Raw genomic sequence first — 16,657 nt, forward strand, 5'->3', positions numbered from 1 at the left:
GGAGAGTGATTTTGACGGGCAACAGAGGCTAATACTGCTTCCTTTACAATTTTGCCCAGTGGCTGACTATAGCCACCAATGTTCCCAGCCTTCTCCATGGCTAAATGCTTTGACCAGAGCTATGTACCCACAGAGAAGGGGACTGATTTGAGTTTCACCTCTTTCTTAGATGTTAGAGGACATGGACAAGCCAAGGGTAATAGGAGAGCCCGAGCAGAGAAGGAAGTTTCCTGGGAAAACCACAAAATCGGTTGGCCATCTCTGGGTAGACAAGTTTGACAGGCATGGACTCACAATCAAGAGGTAAAACCTGATCAAAATGTAGAGCAAGAGCTAGACCAGCCCGCCCCACACGCAGAGCTAACCTCTTCTATTGTGGAACCTACAGGGCTCCCAGCAGTGATCTACATTGAGGAAGGGAGGGAATCTGGTAAATAGAAGTTAGAGATTTTAAAACTGTTTTTGTCCGCTTTTTTTCTTTTTGCATTCTTTTCTCTGTTTCTAGGGGCCTGATTGCTCAGTGACTAACATTTTGTTCCCTTTTTGTGCCTCTCATTGTGGTGCTCCATCACTCCTCCTGGTTCAACACAGAGCTGTCCCCATAGGCCTTACATTTTCTTGAGTATCAGTTTCTGTTTCTCTTGGGCTCTCTCCTAACTCACTTCCCATTTGTTACAACCAAAGAGGTGGTCGTCATTTCCAGTGAGTCATATATTTGAGTTCCATGCCACTCTTAGAAGACAAAACATTTCCATTGTTAAAAAGATTCATAAACAAAGAAAGGAAAAACAGTTAAATTTTTCAGATTTTCCTTTGGAAACCTACAAAGAGCAAGTTTTAAAGCATTATTCATTTATTGAAGTCTTGATTTAAGTCAATAAATAAAATTATTGTGATGTGTCTATAAAATTTACTCAGTATGGCTCCCTAGTGGTTTTTTAAAACAAAGTCCATATATTCCAATTAAAATGAGCAGGAGTTTGGCATGCATACGCTTAGAATGGAAGCCAAACAGAGGAACTAGAAACTCAAGAAACTGGCCCCCTCGATGGAGTCTCTTTCCCTACACTGCATCCCTGGCACTTGCTTTCAGAGTTATTGCCACCACCTCTCAAACTCCAATCCCTCGCGGCCAAGTGTGGTTGAAGCAGTGCCACGTGAATGCCTCACTGTCATTGCCTCTCCAACTCCATATATCTAAGAGCTCATCCCTCATCACTCCACATCATCTCCATACCTGATCAGTTCCTGAATTTCACGGTATTGCTGGTAACACCAGCCAGGTAGTTTAAGCTGGACACTTCAGTGTATTAGTTTCCTGTTGCTGCTGTAACAAATTACCGTGAACTTAGTGGTTAAAGACAACACAAATTTGTTATGTTCGAGTTCTGTTGACAGGCTGCATTCCTTTCTGGAGGCTCCAGAGGAGAATCCGTGTTCTGCTTTTGGGGGGTACGGGGCGGGGGAGGGAGGAAGGGTTTGGCAGAATTCAGTTCCTTGTGGTTGTAGGACTGAGATCCTCATTTTCTTGCTGGTTGTAAACTGAAGGGTGTTCCCAAATTCTAGAGGCCACCCACATATGTTGGCCCATGCCCCATTCCTCCGCCTTCAAAACTAGCAACAGTGGGTTGGAGTGGGGAGTCCTCATGCGGCATCCGTCTGACTCACTTGTCTGCCTTCCTCTTCCACTTTTAAGAACTCTCGTGATTACACTGGGCCCACACAGGCAATTCATGATAATCTCCCCATTTCACAGTCCTTAACTTTAATCACATCTGCACAGTCCCCTTTGCCCTGGAAGATAACATAGTTACAGGTTCTAGGCATTGGGATATGGACATCTTTGGGGAATCATTGTTTCCTACAATACTCAGAAATCCAGTTTTTGTTACATTATGAAGAAATGAGTTGCAAGGAACCACTCTTTAGGAAGAAAAAAATCCCACAGGAGTTAAGTGAAGGGTCCAGAAACCCGGAGTCAGTTTCAGCAACAGAGCTGAGTCTACAAACCGAATGTTCACTCTCTCCCCATTGCTCCTGACTTCTCCATTCCCCACTCCCACCTCACATCCAGTCATATGCATATTCATATCACCATCATATGCATTCTTCTCACTGTAATATGAGGCTGTTGAAAGGATTAAAGAGAGACTATGTATGTGTAATAATAGCGAAAAGTGATTCCTGTGATCCACGCTTAATGTACTAAGGGCATCATACACATTTTGTTATTTAAGCAGCCAACAATTCTATGAGACACGTGAATTTATTAGCATCCGTCCTTTTTAGTGCTTGAGCAACTGAGGCTGGGAAAGGTTTATTGACTTGTTCAAGGCCTCACCAGCAATTCATAGTACAGCTGGGATTTGAACCCAGGCAGTCTGACTTCAGAGCCTACCCTCTGAGCCTCTATCCTACCCTGCTTCCAATGACAAACTCTGCAGACCATAAACTAGTATATCAATGCAGGGTATTGTTATTAATATTCTCTAATCTCTCTCCTCTTTCCCTTCTTCCCATGCCCACTGCCCCCTTCTTATTTATTTATTTATTTATTTATTTATTTATTTATTTATTTATTTATTTTTAATTAAATTTATTGGGGTGACAATTGTTAGTAAAATTACATAGATTTCAGGTGTACAATTCTGCACTGCCCCCTTCTAAGCCCTTATATGTGAGTGAAATATTAGAACACTGGAATCTTTTAATTGGAAGGGATCTTCACGTTCTTTGCCTCTAACTTCTCCCCCAATGCAGTAAGCCATCGACCAAATGCACACCACTGACTCACAATCCCAATTCAGTTCCCAAACAAGTTCTATCTTGCCTACACAGTGGGAATCACACTGAAGTTTCTGAAAGTCTGAAATATTAATCAACATTTATAAATCAGGAGAGTTCCAATAAAATTTCAAATTTTCACCCTCCCGAAATCAGAAGTTTTAGAAAATGACCCCTTTATGTCAGCTCTCTGGCCCTCTGAAGCATGCCCTAGCTGCAGAAACCGATGGCGATGGCTCTCTCCTCTTTATATCTTAAAGTTTATTCACTGACTACACCATTCACGTGGCATTTAGACATATACTGTTGGGTACTGTTATTTAACTTTTCCACTGTATGTCTTATTTTCCCAACTAGATGCTAAGCTGCTTGATACTTTATTTATTATCTGACGGGACTCTAGTCCAGTGCCTTGTATCTGGTAGATGTTCAAAAACATTTTTGGATTGACTGATGACATCGTTAAGGAGTCTCTGTCAGTCAGGAACCCATGACAGGTAGTTCAAGAGAAGGAATTTAATCCAAATATTGCAAGGGGTCAGGTCCCTGTGATACAAAGCAGACCAGGGGAAAGATAGGGAAAGGATCTGACAGCAACGAGGCAGAGTCCATGAAGGAACGACTTGAGAATACTTCTTGGATGGCTATTAATCAGAATCTGAGGTTTGGAGTAGTACTAACTATCAATCACGGTAGATATATTGCCTAACAGATCTTACAAATGTGTGCTAAAATGGCCTTTCGAGTACAGATCGCACACAACATAAAACAATTCATCAGTGATCTCACTAATGTACCCTTTATTGACTCTCCTTCTTTTCCTAATGCCCTCTCAATGCTCCTTCTCTCTGGATTCCCGGGATCACCTCCCAAACAAACTACCTGCACCCAAGTCATGCAAAGTCATGTCTGGGTATTTCTGAAGTTTTTATTTTTCTCCCCACTATTTGATACTTAAAATGTGAGCAGGCTGGTTGTCTTAAACCTGTGACCCTGGTAATAGTAATGAATATTTATTTCCAACACATTCACCCTCAAGTTGGATGGGAAAGATAAAGGCTTTATCTTTTAGGAGTGGATCTAAAAGGATATGACTAGTCCCCTTGCATGAATATTTTGCACCCAACCGAAACTTGTAATCTGGTAGCAGTCCTTCTCTGGATTGAATTGCTGTTCCATAGAGAGATGATTCAAAACAAGGCATGATGCCTAGGCACTCTTATATGGGAACCCCAAACAAAACTACTGTTCTGTTATTATATTGGCCCTTTAGTGCTTGAGGCAACAGACACTCTTCCAAGACTGTATTGTTAGATTTTACTACATAACCAACAAAATGAGTGAAAACATTTCTACTTTGGCACAGCCGAAATATGTTTACTTCAGCTGTGACCATCTCACGTCATACTGCTCAATAAATACTCTGATATAACGTTTTTATTAACTGATTAATAATGATATCATTAAAGAAAACTTCAGCTCCTAGATGATGGAACTTCCCAAAGTGCAAACAATCGGCAATTCTAGGTGGGCCTTGGCCAACATGGGAAGAGTGTCAGATGTGTTATCCTCCAGCCCCTGGTTCTTGCTCTTCTCCCACCCTCACACAATACCACCCACCTGTCCCCTTGCCCTTTACCCCCCCAGAACTGATCTTGGCTCTCTCAGGGGTTTATGGCCCATCCCTTCCCCAAGGGTCTAGGAGATGCATTTGGGAGTGTCCCTAAAGTCCCTGAAATAGAATGCAAATTTCTGTGTATGTTCATATGCATTTTTTTTCTGGAAAGAGTAAAGTCCCCAAAGGGAGTCTGTTTTTAACTAATAAGCATTTATATAGCATTACTATGATGAGGCACTTCACAAATATGAACTCATTTGGTCCTGATAACAATAATACAGGCAAGTTGCCTCCACTGTACAGACAGGGGCAGAAACTGAGGCACAGGGAGGTCAGGGAATGTGCACAGCATCACAAGTAAAAGGTCAGAACTAGGATCTGAGCATAGGCTCTCCAACCCAACACTCCCCTGAGCTGCTGCTTATCTTGGGCTGTGGTCTAAAAAATCGAAGAGCCTCTGACCTACTGGCTGTCCACCCTGCTCTGCCAGGAGGGATGTGTACTTTGGAAAGGATGAGAGCCTTGAAATGAACTATTTCTGACAGGTGGGGATATTGGGGCCTCATCCCCCCTTCCTGGGGCTCCTGAAGTTAGACAATTAGACTGGAATCTAGACTGCTGGTCATGGCCAGTGCAGATAACGGAGTATTTTAGTTGTGCTTTCCATTTAAAAATGCTAGCCATGATTTGTGTCCATTCTACTTCTGAAGGCTGGTAGCTTCTGGAGCTATTTCAGTGTGATATGTAAATGTTGCTTAGTGCTTCAGGGGCGGGCTGGAGTAAGGCAGACCGGCCTTTATTGAACACTTACTACACTGGTGTTATATCCATGCTTCTCCTTGGAATCTCCCCACATTCCCGTGAAACCTGAGGCCCTCTACCCAGACCTCATGTCCCCCCGCCTCCCCTCACTCAGCCACACTGGCCTCCTTGCTGTTCCTCCCACACCCTGGGCATATTCCCATCTCAGGGCCTTTGCCCTGCTCCTGCCTCTGCCGAGAACAGTTTTCCTCCAGAGAGCCCCTTGGTTTGTCCTGGCGTTTCCTTTGAATGTCACCTTCTCTAGGAGGCTGATCCAGACCACTCTATTTAAAGTTAACAACACTTTCACCCTTAGCCTGACCCTTTCCATCCCCTTATTCACAGCAGTCCTTGCCATCTGATGAGTGTGTATATAATTATGTACGTGTGAACACACATGCACAAACACAGCCCTAAGAGTGGATGTCTCCTAACACTTGGTGCCCTAGACTCCTCGCTTGCCTCATCCGGGTCCCAGTCCTCTGTGATATATAAGATTATTTTTTACCTCCACACACTGATTTTCACCCCCGTGGGGGCTGTATCGCCCCCGTGAGAGAATGCATGCTCTAGGGTTACCTCTGTTTCCTCACAAAGAGCTACAGCTTAAGGAAAGCAGCTTGTACTTGGGGGCCCCGCCTCCCCGGTCACCACTAGTGTCTAGGCTGATTCTGCTGGTAGTTGACAAGTTCTTTCACACCAAAGCACCTGTAATTTCTGGGTTAGCCAGAGTTTCTTATAGAGTTTTAAGTGCAGAAGCACCTGGAAATGTGGGGGTGGGGGCACTAGTGGGTCGGGTACGGAGTTTCCAGTGTACCTGTGCCACTCTTTGCCAGCTCATAATCGAGCAGTAACCCCTTGGCATCTTAGTTTAGGTTCTCTGGGGGCAAAGAGCCTAAGAGAAGGACTTGGATGTCAAATGGATTCCTCATTCTCCCCTCTCCCCAGCTCCTGGCACAGAACTATACATACACACATATATACACATATATACGCATATGTATATATATATGTATATATATAAATACAAATATATATATTTGTATTTTTTTATATAGCTATGAAATAAACGAGGAACGTGATCTGAAGTGGGAAGGCCAGAGAGCAGGCAAGACACGATGAGGACCTGAACCCGTGCTTGGGAAGCTGGCATGAAAAGAGAGGTTCGACACTTCTAAGGTAAGAGGGGATTTGGGGAGTCACTGGGATGTCAGGGCGAGGGAGAAGCAGGAGTCAGCCTGCCAATGGTTAACCTATGAAATGCCAATGATCTATGTGATATTGCCCTGAATCCCGCAAGTGACGTAGGAAGGTTAACCTACACTGTGAAACGCAGGCAGCCTAGTTCCAAATCCATCACTTTTTAAACATTTCGTACAACTTTTGTGATCTACCACTACGTAACTGTGGATCACTTACATCAGCCACCTGGCACTTCAGTTTTCCATCTGGAAAACAGGAATGAAGATCATACTTCATAGGTACTACTGTGGCCAGTATTGAGAAGAATACACAGTAAATACTGCACGTCAGCAATTAATGCAATGATGCTCTCTCATTGCATTTTCCTCATTTTTCCTAGTGACTTTTCTAAAAATGGTTTCTCTCTTCCATCAAGCAAGACTTCCACTTCAGTTTCTTTTATCTTTATATTTTTTGTTTCAAATTGCCCTTGGGATTTTCAAAATGCCCCTGGGATCACTTTGGAAACATGTGAGGAAAGAGGCAGAAGTCAAAGGGTTTCAGAAATGGTGACCATAACTTATGTTTCCTAATTTCTTACACAAAGTCAAGACTCAGCAAAGTTTCAAGGAAAAATTGGTAGGAACAGCTAATCATGGTGTGATTAGGTCTCCCTAGGGTTTATAGTCTGGCTCCTAAAAATTAACACTAACTTCTTTTCTGATTATAATAATAATAATAATGTGGACTTATGTGGATAAAATTCTAAACAACAGAAAAGTGTAAAGAAAAACTTAAAATGATAATGTTGGCTGGTTGTAAGGATCTGCAAAATATCTTTGAGCCAGTTGCAGAACAGAAACAATTAAGTACAATCTTGGGAGATGTTAGTATCATGTTTTATTTAGAAGTGTTAACAGATATAAAACTGAGTTCATTAGCTTTCAAGTACGTGTGATGGCTTTGTAATGTAGCATCACAGCTAGGCTGAGCTATGTTTTCCAGAATTCCCTTTTCTATATGTTTTCCAATAGTGCAGAACACAAGAGAGCTTCTTGTGAGAGATTTGGGCGGAAGTGGAGCAGCAGCCATTTTGTAGCTCCCACACATTGGTGATTATCAGCTGTCTAACCTCATTAATATGAGGGAGCTGCCAGCTGGCAACTGCTCCACCTTCCTCTGGATCCGCCTTTGGCTTTTCCGACACCTGAGCCAGGTATGTATTTAATTTTTGTTGAAGGGCTCAGCGTCTGCAGGATATCCACACCAAGGTCATAGGCAATGAGAACTAATGTGGATTTCAGTCTGTTTTGTGACTACAACTCGTGCTTGTGCGTTTCAGCTTGTTCTTGCTTTCTCCTGTCTTATATGCGTCCTCTTCCCTACTTGCCTGCCCATCACAGATGTCAAGTTCTAGCCTCAGATGTGAATACAGCAGCTTTATAGAGACTGCTTAACCAGCTTCTACAGGTGTATAAAGTCAAATACCTGAGACAGATTCCTTGGTGTGTGTATGCACATGCACACTCATGTGTGTGTGTGTGTGTGTGTGTGTCCTTAGTGATTCCCCTTCTCTGATTGAACCCTGACTTATACAAGTATGTAATTTGAAATAGAAAATTTCTAAAGCAATTAGAACAAATAGTCTATAGCTGCACTGTTCAATATAATAGCCACTAGCCACAAGTGGCTACTTAAATTTAAATTAATTAAAGTTAAATAAAATTTAAAATTCAGTTCCTCCGTCACTTTTCATGTGCTCAACAGCCACATGTGGTTGGTGGCTACTGTGTTGGACAGTACAACTGTCGAACACTTCCATTATCACAAAAATTTCTATTAGACAACGCTGGTCTCTAGTGATAATGGCTAGTATTTACTGAGTTCTTACAATGTGTCAGATGCATTGCAGGCATCTGTTTTACATGCATTAACTCATTTAATCTGCATATAACTCTATGAGAGAGGTACTGCTACTTCACAGATAAGGAAACTGAAGCACAGTGATTAAATACCTTGTTACAGTCAGAGTTACATGCCATGCGGTAAGGGTCCCAGTGGCCTGGGTTGGCACAAAAGAGGTGGGTGGCTCTGGTAGAGGTTCTTGCCCTCAAATGACTCTCTCCTGATTTGACAATGAGCATCTCAGTAGTGACCATATGGACTCTTTCTTAGATTGTATGAATCTGGGTTCTTATGTGAGCTCAAGAAACGATGCGTATCCCACCCCAACCCACCTTCCAACAGCAGAATGAGATGTACCAACAACCTTGGTGAGAAGGATCATAGTCAGATGTATTAGTTAAGGAAAGGCAAGTTGCTGCAATAAATAAACCCTGAAATCTCAGGGGTTTGAAAAAATAGGATTTTATGTTCCACATGCAAAGTCCAATCAACACCCTAGAGTAGAGTGCAGGGTGGGGCAGAAAGAGGGGCATCTGCTCCATGTAGTCATTCAGGGACCCAGGTTAACAGAGGCACGGCCATCTTCAACATGAAGATTCCAAGTTTGCTCTGGAGAGTAACATTCATCAGGCAATCAGGAAAAGGGAGAGAGCGAGGGGAATCGGGAGATTTCTAATGGCTAGGCCTGGAAGTGGCAAACATTGCTTCTGTCCATATGCGTTGGCCAGAACTCAGTCACATGGCCACTTCTAATTGTAAGGGGGGTTGCTAGGTAGGTATGTGCTGAAGAAGGAAAAAATAAAAGTTTGGTGAGCAGCCAGCCAGTCTTTGTCACATCAGATTTAATTTGCTGTGGAGTAATTAATACCCACATGGGACAAAATTAATGCTAAAATCACTCTCCAGCCACCATTTTCTCTCTTGTTCATTGTCATGATATTGACAAGGTCAAAAGTCAGAGAATCAGTATGAATCGGAGGAGGAAAAGTCCTTTGCCAGTTTGAGGCTAAATAGGAATGCCCCCTTCTTTGCGACTCACCTCCCCAGCTTTGCTCACAGCTAACATCCATAGCATGGTGTTTTCATGACCCTGGAGAGTAGGACTCCCACGTGATGCACGAGTTCTGTAAACAGCTATACTATATACTAGTAAAACCACTAAGAAAGGCTAGAATTATGTATAGTCATGCTGCATCCTACTTAGTTGGAAAAGTTGTAGTATTTTTGAGTTGTCTTTGTTTCATAGCCATGTAAACCCTAACCTTTGCTGTAGCACTTCTGGGTAGAAGATCCTTAGCAGGCCCTGAGGGCTTTGTAATATTGGTGGCTCCTGTTCTGATGTCTTCTCTTTATAGGTGTTTGGCTTGTCATGAACTTTGAAAGTCTGATCTGGGATTCCTCACTTTCCATAATGTGTATTTCTTGACTTGGTGATCTTCTCCATACGAATAAAATGCCCGTGTCCATTTATTTTCAGTGGCTGAATGAGCATGCCTCCTTAACCAAGCTTTAAATGTGAGGAAGAGGCTGGGCTCTTGAGGGAGACCAACTTGGGTTCAAATCCTGGCTCTGCCTTGATTAAGTTTCTAACATTTCTCTGCTTATATTTCTTCATCTGTAAAATGGGGGTGATTAGTTTGAATGAAATTATATTTATAAAGTATTTTATCACAGTTCCAACAATAAGATGTAATGATTACGAATTCAGACTATATGACTTTGTTTCCTTAGATAAAGTTTACCTTTATGTAGAAACTGTTTTTTTTCTTGATGCAAGCAATGTGATATCAGTAATTTGTAGAGGGACATTTAAAAAATCATGATGATGGTTACTTTCCAAGATTTGCATGTATGTGATTTCCATTCTAACTATAAAACATTCTTATGTAGTCACTAATGCTTGATTAGTGAGCATATCTGTTACAACACTGTGTTTGTCTAATTCAAGTTTCCATAGCTTAGGGCCATAGGAAGGCATCTTCTAGAAAGACCATGGGGTTCCATCCTTCGCCTTACACATCAGGAAACTGAAGTTCATAGAAATCCATTTCAGAGGTGAAGGAGACTTGAAGATGACCTAGTATAATATTGTAAATCTAGAAAACTGGCAGAGATAGTCACCTTGACACTATTTCATCATTTCAGAAATTGTCTTTTTACCCACAATAAGCAGCATAAGAAAATTAGAATGTGATGTTTGCTTTGTTTGAAATTATATCTATACTGGTTTTCTACTGCTGATCACAAACACTGGATACAGTTAGATATGTCTTTGCTCAACACATAAATGGGAGGAAATTTTTACTTAAATAAGTCCTTTGAAAGATAGTATCTTTTAGGACTTGGAGTTCACCAGAAGAAAAGAATTACAAAATGTGCCATAGGTAGGGAAAAGACTAGATACCAAACTAGTTCAGCCCCCTCAGTCTGCATGTGAGGAAACAAGCTCAGAAACATGAAGAGATTTGCCCAGAGTTTGTTCATTTATTACAATTTTTGAAGGCCTACTGTATGCTGGGCACTGGGTTATAGCAGGTAATAAAACAAAGCCCCCGGCCTCAAATAGAGTTTACATTCTAGTGATATTATGCAACTCACTTGAAAGTTTTAAAATTCTTTGAAAATATCCTATAACTGAAAATTCTTCACTAATTCAAAATCATGCCTATACACCAAAACCCAGAATTTGTTCGACTTTACTGTGAATCTAAATCAGTGTAATAACAAATCATATTTTCTGTTAGGAGCAAGGCAAAAAAGGCTATACAGTTGAAACACAACATAGCTATGTCTTCACTTCTTGTTTATTCAATTAATCAGGTAATTATAAGCAATTCTAATTTTATTCACCAAAGCAAGACCATTGCCCATTTTATATTTTTTATTTCTTTCTTCTTGAAAGTAACAAAATTCTACACATATGAAATACTATAGCAATAAGAGGGTAACTTTTACTTTATGCTGTGTGCATCCGTGAAAGGAAAGAAGAGGAAAGGATATAGGTCAAACAGGGCACCGATGTTAAAAAACTGACACAGTTGCCACAGACATCATTACAAAAACATCCTCAATTTATCTTGATTTTTTTACAGCACTGTGATCTTATGAACCTAAGATTTTTTGGCAAGATCAATGTGTTTCTTGTTATTTCCTTAAAGTAAAGATGTACCCACATCAAGGTACATTTCAACAGTGTGTTCTCTTGGAAAATCAACTTACTCCCTAATAGATTAAATCAGTGGAGATACTGCTTTTATTCCCCAGATCTCTCTTAATCTTTACCCAGTCCTTTGGGGGTATGAATCCATCTCGGGATGAATGAATATGGCAAAGTTTCTGTCAGAGTCATGTAAAAGCCATTTTCAACTGCTTCAGGGACTAAACTCTGAGGAAGTAGTTAAGGACACAAGTTCTAGAATCCTACCACCTCCACTTTCCAGCTGAGTGAACTTGGAAGTGACTCAAACTGTTCAAGCCTCAGTTCCGTCATCTAGAAAATGAGCACCTGATTGTAGTTATTGTCATGATTCACTAAAGTAACATGAAGTATTTATAACAATGTGACACATAGTAAACCTTTACAAAGTTAACTCTTACATGTAGAATACTTTCAGGGGCAAGTCACAGAACACCCAAGTAAAAGTGCCGTAAACATTAAGGACATTCATTTAGCCCACTTAACAAGAAATTTGAAAGCAGACAGTTCTAAGGTTGGTCCTGATAGCAACGAGGACCCAGGTCTTTTGTCTTTCTGTTCTTTCATCCTCAGAGTGCTGTTAATTCAGGGACTCAACATTTTCAAAAACTCAGGTTATCCCCATTTTCCACTCGGACTTGCCAGCTCCTCTCAAAGATGGCTAACATTGTTTCAGGCATCAAATCCAGACCTAAAAGCGTCCAGATACAGCACTAGCCAATAGAACTTTCTGCAGCGATGGAAATAGTCTACAGCTGCACTGTCCAGTATGGCAAGCACTAGCCCCATGGGACTGTTGAGCACTTGAAATATAGATAATGTGACCGAGGAACCGAAGTTTTAATTTCGTTTAATTTTAATTAATTTAAATTTGCATAGCTACATGTGCCTAGTGGCTATCATCTTGGACAGTGTGGGTCCAGAGGAAGGAGAGGAACTGCTTTTCTTTAAGTCTCGTCTTAAGAATGGGGAAATTTTTTCCTAGAAGTCCCCCAGCAGATTTTCCCTATTGTCTTATTGGTCAAAAGTGGGTCATGTGCCCACTCCTAAATCAAACACTGGCAAGGAATAGCATTTCCACGGTTGGCTTAGAATTATCAGGATTTACTCCTGTGTTGTGTGGAAAGGGGTGAGCACCCTTGGTGAAGCCAGGGCTTATTCAGCAAGAGAAAAGCAAGGAATGGCTGTCATATAAATGACCAGTAGTATATGCTGTACCACTTCTGCTCCATCTAGATCAAGGGTCTATAAACTACAGTCCAACCCACCAACTGTGTTTGTAAATAAAGTTTTATTGGTGCAAAGCCTTGCCTATTCACTTACATGTTGCCTATGGCTGCTTTCAAGCTACTCTGGCAAAGTTGAGAGGTTGCCACAGAGACCATATGGTCCACAAAGCCAAACATATTTATTATCTGGCTCTTTACAGAAAAGTTTTGCCAACCCCCGATCTAGAAGGCCATTCCTTATGGTTAAAGTCACCATTGTTGAAGACCTTGGCTAAAAGCAAGCACTTCGAGCAGGCTGGTGTAGAGGAGAAAGTTCTGGAGAGCAGCTTTCAGGACCTTGATACTCTTTCTTGCTGGGTAACCAAGAAAGTTACTCCATTGTTTTGACCTTCCGTCTTCTCATCAGCAAAGTGGAGATACTACGGCCATCTCCGCCTACCTCAGGGGGCCATGGTGAGACACGTATGCTAAGGTGCTTGGTAAACCAGGCCAGCTAAGTCATGTCCTGCTGAGCTGTTGCTGCGGCTGCTAAAGTGCAGTACTACAAGCTGTTGCTACTGGATCCTACCAAGAGACACTGGGACCTTTCCACAAAGAGCCAGGCAAAGAGAGCACTGGCGACTGGGAGATTTCCCAGCCAGCAAAAGCCACTTCTGGAGTTTTTATCAGTTTAGAAATTAAGAGATTCCTTGGCTTCATTGGAATTTTAGGAGCCTCTGAAATTGCCTCACCTAAAAAAATGCTGTTTGAAAAACTATGACAAATTTTAAGTTGTTTCCTGTTTCACATTAGGAACTTTGACTAGGAGAACAGCCTTAAAATGGGACTGCAAAGATGAGGGGTTCTCAGTTTGAAGCAGACCCCAAGGATCCCTGGGATCCTGGGACAATGAATTAAGAACCTGAAGACTGTCCCTACTGGGGAATTGAACTCACAGAGTGTCAAAGTGTGACGACATCTTACCAGGCAATCAGCTGAGCCTCCTTATCACGTGGAGGAAAGGAAAGGAGACACATAATTCTAGCCAACATGCAGCCACCTCACTGAAGCCGATGCCACAGTTCAGAAGAGCAATGCATGTTGTATCAGAACTCAGTGGGTTCAGATGAGGATACCGCCAGTGATGCAAGCTGAGGGGAGAGGCCCACTTTATTGAGCACTTACTATGTGCTAGACACTGTGGAGGATACACAGAGGAAAGACATGTCATTCTACCCTCACGGACCTGACTAGATATTTCTTCATGCCTGAAAAGATAAAACCAGAGGAGGAGCAGAATTCAGGCTATGATGACGACCTTGAACAATTCCCAGCTGAGTGTCCTGACACATCAGAAGTGTTCAATATGTATTCATTTTAGAATTAGTTTAAAATCGATAGACATAATGTAGAGGTACAAACAACAGCAGCAATAAACAAACAAATCAATCCCTCAGCTTCCTTTGATGTGTAGGATGGTTCCATCTTGTTTTGGAATCTCCATCCCAGACATACAGGAAAAGGATCCTTAAACCTGACTATTTAAAATAGCTCTTTCTATTGCTCTAAAATAGTCTCTAGTTAACTCAGTGTCTTTTGGGTAAATGGACAATCTTTGTTTTCCCTCCTCTTCCTTCTGGTAGTCAGGTGGCTTCCGGGTTGAGAATGGGGTGCTGGTGTCCTTCTGGCAGCAGGGAGAAGGGGCCTGAACCTGTGAGCTCATGCTATGCTGAACCCTGGCTTCTCAATGGCCTCTCCCGAGATCTCCCTTACCCTGCAGGGTTCCTGCGTGTCCAGCTGGCGTCAACTTCTGAAGGCTTTGTTCAATGGACCTCATGGTCTATTCTCTCAGAATCCCACCATGGCCTGGGGGTCCCTCTCTTCCTCACCCAGGTCCCCTTAGCTTTCACTGCTGAGTGTGTGTCACATCCTCCACCTGGCCATTTGTCTAAGTTGTGCACACCATCATCTTTGCAGCTCTGTCCCCATCCTGGGCTCTCAACACTGCTACCCACTAGGAACATGAGGGCAATTTTGAATTTCTAACCCTGCCACACAAGAGACGAGAAAGACCTAGAGAGGACACCATTTCCAGCCTTCTCTCTGCCTAAATACACTGCGCCGCCGTTGCTCATCTCTACCATTGTCTTATGTTGATGTACAGACCCCTGTGAGGAGTTCTCATCAGTTCTAAGTGGAAAGTGAGACACAAATGTCCTCTGCTTTCAGTGCCCCCCTCAACCTATCTAGAGTCTCTGTCATTCCTTGTCAGCACTTCTACCTGCTAGGGAAAGAGGGCCCAACTGAAGTGACCTCATGCCTGTGTGTGGGGAGTGAGATTTTGGGGGGTTGTGAGATTCGCTGAGGATCAGATCGACATATGGTATTTATAATCGCATTCTTACAGAGAGGGACTTGAGAGAGAAGGGGCTCAGCACTGGCTTTGGTATTAGACGACAAAGTCAAACAAGACGGGTGCCCTGTCGCCAGGTGGGCAGGGGTTGGGGTGATGGATGAAAAAATGAAAGGGATTCAGAAGTACAAAATGGCAGTTATAAAAATAGTCATGGGGATGTAAAGTACCGCATAGGGAATATAGTCAATGATATGGTAATAACTATGCGTGGCATCAGATGGGCACTACACTTATTGGGGTGATCACTTCGTAAGTTATATAAATGCCTAGTTTCATGCTGTACAGCTGAAATGAATATAATATTGTATGTCAACTGTAATTGGAAAATAAATAAATTTTTTAAAAAAAGACAGGTGCCCTGCCTTTCGGGAGCATATAGTACCTCCTGTAGCTCTAACATGTGCCACCCAAGGAAGAATCAAGACTTGGATGGACAAAGAATGAGAGGGTAAGAGGAAACAAGACAGAGAGGCCTTAGAGAAGGGGAATTATAGAGGAATCTGTCACTGGAAATGCCTGCAGCACAGAAAGATCTAGGCCCAGCCCAGAGAAAGAGTAAGTTGGGGATTATAGCTCATGAGATCACCAAACTGGCTCAAATGTGTAATTGTTTCCAAATGGGGAAGACAGCTCTGCAAGAATGAAATTATAACCATCTTCCACTATTATTATGTCATCTCACCCTCTGGAAAATAGTTGTACCTAAAAGAAGACCTCCTTCAAAGAGAAAAAAAAGGGGGGAGTAAAAGAAAAAAGGCATTGGCACTGCCCAGGAAAGCTAGAAGCTAGAGGTAAATATAGTTACCTGCCTATTTGGGCTTCTGGTAAAGCAAGAATGGCTCCTTCAAACATCACCAGAACACACAACTGAAAGTTTTAAGGCCTAAGGATTCTCTCTGTTGGCCTGTGGCCTAACAAGAGAGTGTCAGACCTACCTCTCCTTGTTGTCAAGAGCTACTGAGTCATCTCTCAGGCGTCCAGAGTAAAGCTACTGTGTTCGCAGCCCAGATTCCCCAGAGCCAAGGGGAATGGCTGCTGTCCTGTGGCTTCCCCAGGCTCCCTGTCCATCTTCTCCTCGCACCTCAGTGACATGTCCACTCAGTCTTCTGACACTTACTGAGCAGCCTGGTATCGTATGAACAGCACAGGCTATAGATTCCAGTGGGGGAATCCTCCGAGCTGTGTGACTCTGGGCAAATGACTTCATGTCTTCAATGCTCAGTTTCTTCATCTGCAAACTGAGACTAAAAATATCTACCATGAAGAGTTTTGGTGAGGATTAAATGAGATGATGACATGAAGCCCCTAAAAGGGCCCGGCGCAGAGCAGGCCCTCAGTACTCATTAATGTTACTCCCATTCGTTTCCCACCCACCTTGCCAAACCCCATTTTCCCTTCTCACCTGGCGCTGACAATGCACTGAAAGGACTCATGATGCAAAGGAACTGTAATGATAGGCTACAACGTGCCAGGTATAAAAAGATATAAAGGGGCACTGGGGAGAGAGAGTCGATTCTTCTGAAGAGGTCAGGGCAGCTTTTATAGAG

At 42.4% G+C, this 16,657-nt stretch overlaps 1 protein-coding gene and 1 long non-coding RNA gene across 11 annotated transcripts in view; one reads left to right on the forward strand and one right to left on the reverse strand.

Moving 5' to 3' along the window:
• The window catches only part of LOC109460239 (uncharacterized), a 253,015-nt gene that overhangs the window by 47,027 nt on the left and 189,331 nt on the right, over window positions 1-16,657 (forward strand). For all 3 annotated transcript variants that reach the window (XR_012493329.1, XR_012493328.1, XR_012493327.1), the window contains exon 2: window positions 6,262-6,382. This is a non-coding gene — a long non-coding RNA (uncharacterized LOC109460239). The remainder of the gene's footprint in view (window positions 1-6,261; window positions 6,383-16,657) is intronic.
• The window catches only part of ADGRG2 (adhesion G protein-coupled receptor G2), a 102,791-nt gene that overhangs the window by 42,496 nt on the left and 43,638 nt on the right, over window positions 1-16,657 (reverse strand). The gene's annotated exons all lie outside the window — the stretch shown is intronic.

Source organism: Rhinolophus sinicus, chromosome X (assembly GCF_036562045.2).
Source record: "Rhinolophus sinicus isolate RSC01 chromosome X, ASM3656204v1, whole genome shotgun sequence".
Classification (NCBI taxonomy): Eukaryota; Metazoa; Chordata; class Mammalia; order Chiroptera; family Rhinolophidae; genus Rhinolophus; species Rhinolophus sinicus.